Source organism: Hyaena hyaena, unplaced genomic scaffold, assembly GCF_003009895.1.
Source record: "Hyaena hyaena isolate Hyena2069 unplaced genomic scaffold, ASM300989v1 scaffold_71, whole genome shotgun sequence".
NCBI lineage: Eukaryota > Metazoa > Chordata > Mammalia > Carnivora > Hyaenidae > Hyaena > Hyaena hyaena.
The window spans coordinates 2,318,797-2,324,632 of NW_024080704.1; the positions used below are offsets into that span (position 1 = coordinate 2,318,797).

The following is a 5,836-nucleotide window of genomic DNA, read 5'->3' on the forward strand; positions in this document are numbered from 1 at the left end:
TAAGTCTCTGGACGTGAGGACACCAAACACCAAGTGGCCTGCTTAGCAGTTTCCTGTGGTCTGTCCGTGGACACACTGTGTTCCTTCGTTCATTTGCTCAAATGTATATATTTAAGACAAAAGGGAATGTACTGGCTCAGGTGTAAACCGACACTGGGCGTAGAGCTGAGGCATGAAGTAGGGGAATTCATTCTCTGCCGGGGCCTTGGTTCCTCTCTCTGCATCTCAGCTCTGCTAACTCCAGGGGCTCCATCCCACACATGGTCTCCCCCGTGGTGGCAAGACTCAGCAGCTCAGGCTCCCCACTGGCCTCTATCCGATTCCAACGGAAGCGCCAGGCTGGCCTCCCTGGCTCTAATTGGTCTGGATTGGGGCGTGTGATTACCCCTGAACCTCTTTCCCATGCCAGGGAGATGTGATTCACCCACTGGCCAGATTTGAGCTTCCTGCTGCTCCCTCTTGGGGGTGGAGTCAGCTGGCCCAGGACCACGTGGGCTGGAAGGAAAATGGGCTACTAAACAGGAAATAGAATAAATGATAGTGATCCAAAATAGCAAACTAACACTTTGAGCACTATCGACGCTGTAAGCGCATTATTTTATTTAGTACCAACCTTGTGAGTTAGGTACTACTATCTCCATATTTGATAAGACAACCCAAATATTACCTCAAGTGGTGGAGAAGGGGGAAGATCCCAGGTCCCCCTGATTTCAGAGCCATTCTTGTACCATTTTGCCTGTAAATCACTCCATCTGACAAACCACTCAAGCTTGAAAATTTAGTCTTCTTCCACTTCTCTTTCTCCCTCATTCTTCACATCTAATGGTCACCAGATCCTGCTCTTTCTACCCCACCTTTCAGATTCCCCTGACCCAAGTGGCCTCCATTACTTCTCTCCCACATATAGACAAATATCGTCCCCACCCCAGGACCCTCCAGTGATGGGCTTAGACTGGACATAACTCATAGACACGCCTTAGTTAGCCTGATTTTTAAAAATATTTGAGGCAAACTTTTTAAATTAGAATATTCCTCAAGCATATAATTTTTCAACTTATTTTGAAAAACTGGAAGATCTGCATCCCACACGCCCCCCACCCCATGCCAATAATGGATAAAACGGCATAGCCATTGCCTGCCTTAAAAAGGGCAACTGTGCTGTGGTTTGCCAGTGTTCCCACGTTCCTGTTCTTTTTATAAATAAAATTAAAATATTTGAAAAGGTACTATATCCACTGGTTTAGAAGACAGAAAGTACAAGGAGGGATACAGTGAACAGTCTTGAAACTCTTTCGCCTCCCTTGTAGCTTCCCAGAGATATTCTGTACATAAACAACCAAGTACACACACACTCTCTCTCTCTCTCTTCCTTATCTTTACAAACAGGGCATCATGCCAAATTCCCTCCCAGTTACCTTGGTGTTTTTTCTTAACAATGTCTCTTGGAGATTATGTCATGTCTGTACAGAAAGAGCTTCCTCGTTTGGGGGGGGGTGGTTTACAGCTGGATAGAATTCTATTGTATGAATATACCATAATGTATTTAACCAGTAACATATTGATGGACTTTTGGGGCATTTCAAGTCATTTGCTATTATAAACATTACTATAATGAATAATCACACACAACTGCGATTTCACACGTAAATAAGAATAAATTCCAGAAGTAGAATTGCAGGGTCGAGAAGGATATGCTAAAATGAAGCTTTTAATTGCAGGAGACAAAACATGATATCCAAAAATTAAAGATGACTCTTGCTACACCACACTGACTCACCCATACTGATGTCTCGAATCTATCTCTTCTACCAGGCACTAAGTTCCCGCAAAGCAAGAAGCTGGTTTGTCTCACTTATCATCACATCCTTACCATCCAGCACCATGCCTAGAACATAGTGTCAACCAACAGGGGCTAGAGGGAGGGAGAGAGAAAGAAAGCGTTATTTTTTTTTAAGACTTTATTGTTGATTTATTTCTTTTTAAATGCATTTATTTATGGGGGTGGGGAGTGAGACAGAGAATCCCAACCCACACTGACAGTGAGAAGCCCAACGTAGGGCTCATACCCACTAACGGTGAGATCATGACCTGAGCCAAAATCAAAAGTCAGACATTCAACCAACTGAGCCACTCAGGTGATTATTTTAAATAGAGGCTAATTCTTAGGAAGCTGGGCTCACCCAAAGGCCCTGATTCTATGAGCTAACAGAATAAGGAATCATTAGGCCCTCCAAAAAGTCTCCCAAGTACACCAGAGGGAAAAAGAAAAGTAACTCAACCCTAAGGTCGGGCTGTAGTAGAGCGAACATGCCTCCTTCTGAGACAAGGAGCTGTATTAGATGCCATTCTCCTACTTGGCCCGAGTGAGAACAATACTGTGGAAGCCAATCCCTCTCTATTCCAGGAAGGGAAAAGTTGAGTTGGAGGTAGAAAGATGGTCCATCAGGGGAAAAGATAATCAGCCCTCTGTTCTTTTAGTTTTAACTAGAGCCACATTGCTCTCCAGCTTGACGGAATGATGTTGATAGATGCCTTTCCTTTTCATCCAGATATTTCCCACATGGCTTCAGGAGTCCCTGAATGGTATGTTTTGGCACAAACTATACCCAGAGGATCTTTAAGAGGTCTTACCCCTAAGCAAATTCAATAAAACAAAGCGAACAAGTCCTTGGCACTAGCTAGAATTCTCTCCAAACTCAATATTGAGGCCTGATGCACTTTCCAAAAGTGGAAGCCACCAGCAGGCCCTCGGTATTCTTGGAATGTATGAATGCCTGAAGACAGAGTGGTAGAAGTGTAAGAAGATTACACCAAGGATTTGAGAGCTTCTCCCCTCCCAACCCAGTAACACCAACCAAGCTTGAGAGGAGGAAGGAGAAGAAGGACAAAGAGAAAATGGGGTAGGAGAGACTTGGTTCTGACTGGAGGGAGGTGGGTGACTCTGGGAGGAAAGCAGGACAGCAGTGGTTCAGCTGGACAGAGAGAGAGAGAGAGAGAGCAGGAGAGGAGAGAAAAGCAGGGGGAAGGGAGAGGAGAGCTGGGGACACAGGGAAATGTGCAGGGCTTACTAGGGCTGCTTCTCCCCTGGCTTGGTGGAGAGTATGCCTGAATCCCCCTGATCTCTTTCATGGAAAGGGCAGGTCTTCCTAGAGGAAGACCACAGAGGTCCATGACAGGCTGTCTCCTGGGAGGTTATAGAAACAGGGGCTGTGGTCAGGCCAACTGGAGAGGCGTTTCGGCGACGGTTTGCCCTGGTATGTGAAAAATTCTTCCTGCTTAGATAGTTGGCAAACATTTTAGAGGCAAAATGGAATTTATTAACAGAAAATATTTGTCAAGGATTGTTCCTTTCCCCTCCCTCTGTTCTTTTTTTCCTCTCTCTCTCTTTTTTTATCTTCTCCTTCTCCAGATGGAGAACTTCATTAACCAGGTTCTTTCATCTTCCTTTGTGGTTTGGATCTCTAGGCCTGGCCTGAAAGAAGAGGGAGATGGCTGAAGAGGAAACGTTTGGTCCTCTGCCCACAGGACAGCTTCCTTCTCTACATACAGGTGTCAGCCTTCTGCCCCAGAAAGAGCCTGCACTGCTATGGAATTGTCTTTCCAGAGGAATTCTTTCTGTTCATCCTGGTGTGGACTTGTGACCCCACAGACCAAGGTTTGAATCCACGATCCACCACTTATTAGTGGTGTGGCTTTCATCTTTTGGGGCCTCCATTTCCTTAGGAACAAAAGGAGGGGGTGTGATCCTTGCCTCTTGCCAGTGCTGTGAGGCTATAATGAGAAAGTGTATGTTAAATGTCTGGTACAGTGTCCAGCCCAGAGTAAAACATCAATGGCTGCTAGCTCTGTTACTTCTGACAGAGCACAGAGAGCCTGTGCTAACCAGCTCACACAGTCACTCGACTAAGAATCAGAACGTGGCAGCTACAGGTATCGGTTCATACGAAATTTACAGTTAACCAGAGGCAGCAAAAATAGAGACAGTTATTAAGAGTTCACTAAGGACCTCGACACTTTATCAGTATTATTTAGCCCACACTGCCAGCTTTCCATTATTCCAAAGTAGGAGTAGAGCAGCTGAAACAGCATTTGAACCCAGGCCATCTTGTTCTCTAGTGTACTCTGGTAATCATAACGAATGCTCCACCCCTGTGGCAATGGAAAGGAACCATGGAATAAAATCACTCTAGAAACCAGACAGGCTTGAGAGATCAGGTTTTCCAGATCTGCTTTGCAGAGGAGGGAAATTAAGCCAGAGAAGGGAAATTCTCACCCAAGGGGATTTCTACCATGTAGTGGGAGAGCCAGGACCAGACACCCAGCATCTGGAATCTCAGGCCAGTTGTCACAGAGAAGAAAGGAATGGTCAGATTTGCTGGGGAGAGAGACCACTGGTTGGCCACTGCCCTTGAGAACTGCAGGTCTTAACTTAAGTCCACAAATTTAACCCACAAGTCAAACTTTTTTCAACCACCTATGAGCGGGTGTCTGCCATGAGGGAGGCATCAAGGGGTGCATTCACCAGGGGGGAGGTGGAAGACAGAGGACACCTCCTCTGTGGAACTGGGAACAGGCGTTGGGCCATGTTAAACTCACCTCTGATGAGCTGGAACGAGGCAGCTTCAGGACCACTGAGCATGAATCCAATGTTGGGCTCTGTGGAGATCTAGAAGAAGAGGGGCCTGTAGTATACCTCTTGAGGAGCCAGGCAAGACTCGTTTGCAACAGTCCTAAGAAACCAAGTGCAGAACTCCGTTTTCTCCAATGTAGGCAGAGGCCTGCCACACCTGTGCACACAGGTTCTTCAAATACTCAAAGCATCCTTACCACTTGGTGAATAACCACTACCTTGAGCCGAGGAGTGCCCTGGCAACCCCTGTCTCTCTGCTGACACCTTTATACCTCCCCCCAAGTCCACCAACTGAACAGCTAACACAGGCCCCAGCAGAGGCATTCTGGAAGCTTGCTCCTGCCCTCAGAGTTGGCTGTTACAAATGATCCAGGACTAAATTCATTCTTACTGTTTTTACGTTTGAATGTCACCTCCAGATGAAGCTACCCAAATGGAATGAAGCATCTAAACAGAGGCACATGGGGTCGATCTGGGTGGCTCCTCAGAGGAGAGATTCCACAAAGGAAATCTGAAGGGGTAAGAGATGCAATTTAGTGGCTAGGAGAGTGAGGGTTTGGACAAAAGCTCTGATTAAGGGGCAGTCGTCTTGTTGCATGCAGAGGTTTAAATACAGGGTTCAGACGACTTTCACATCCCTCTGCCCTCTGCTGCCCCCTGGGCCCCTCCCAGTGACAGACTCAGAGGGCCAGCCCAGTAGCCAGCGGCCACATTATTAATACTTCTTGATCTGCCGGACTCCCTGTGGTTTCTCTGCTAGCGATGCCCTCCCTCCCCTCATTGCACACGCTTGGGGCTTATGCTCCTAGACAACTCGTGCTGGAAGAATGCAGGTCACAACAGCCATAGAAGGCTCCCCAGCAACCCACCAAATCCTCTGCCCAGCACGGTCCTCCAGAAGTCACTCAGTCAGGGTCCAAGGTAGGAGGCCGTGAAATCAACATGCAGACATTTTGCAGGGAAAGAGGTTCAATAACTCGTGGGGGATGGTGTCCCATATCTTATGACAGTTAGAAAAGGGTTCCTTAAGTCTTCTCTCCTATTCAAAGGGAGAAAGAGCAAATTGGGACAGGGAGAGAGGGAGGGGCCGGAACTGCCAAAGCCCATTCACCTTCTCCTGTGTTGCTATGGAAATGGAGATGGCTGTTCATCCCGCTGGCTCTGGAGCTGGACAGCCCTGGGTTCACGTCCCAGTGCTTCCTCTTA

General features: G+C 47.0%; 1 long non-coding RNA gene across 1 annotated transcript; it reads right to left on the reverse strand.

Annotated features, from left to right (window-relative positions):
* Window positions 1-1,827: 1,827 nt before the first annotated feature.
* Window positions 1,828-5,124, reverse strand: LOC120232411. Its single transcript, XR_005528567.1, has 3 exons — window positions 5,022-5,124; window positions 4,597-4,730; window positions 1,828-1,912 (listed from the first exon to the last, which is right to left on the reverse strand). It is a non-coding gene; the product is annotated as an uncharacterized LOC120232411 (long non-coding RNA).
* Window positions 5,125-5,836: the final 712 nt, after the last annotated feature.